Source organism: Buceros rhinoceros, unplaced genomic scaffold, assembly GCF_000710305.1.
Source record: "Buceros rhinoceros silvestris isolate BGI_N320 unplaced genomic scaffold, ASM71030v1 scaffold28374, whole genome shotgun sequence".
Lineage (NCBI taxonomy): Eukaryota > Metazoa > Chordata > Aves > Bucerotiformes > Bucerotidae > Buceros > Buceros rhinoceros.
The window spans coordinates 6123-6422 of NW_010408046.1; positions in this window are offsets into that span (position 1 = coordinate 6123).

Below are 300 nucleotides of genomic sequence, written 5' to 3' on the forward strand. Positions count from 1 at the left end.
AGGTGGCAACAACGGAGGGGAACAGCACGTGTGTCCCCAACCCTTCGCTCCTCTCCAGAGCCTGTAGGCGAAGCCCTGGCCCCCAGGAGGGCTGCGGGCAGCCAGGACACGGCCAGGCTCGGGAACTCGGCGGAAAAAGTTCAGGCACCAGGGAAGGCTGGTCCGGGGGATTCAGTCCCATGGGTGCTGTTCATCGCTGCAAATTGTGGCTTTTTGTTAATATTATTTTTTATTTCGAGCTAGTAAAATGTGTTTGGGGAACACCCTCGAGAGCGGCTGCTCCTTTTCCACCGTGGTCCC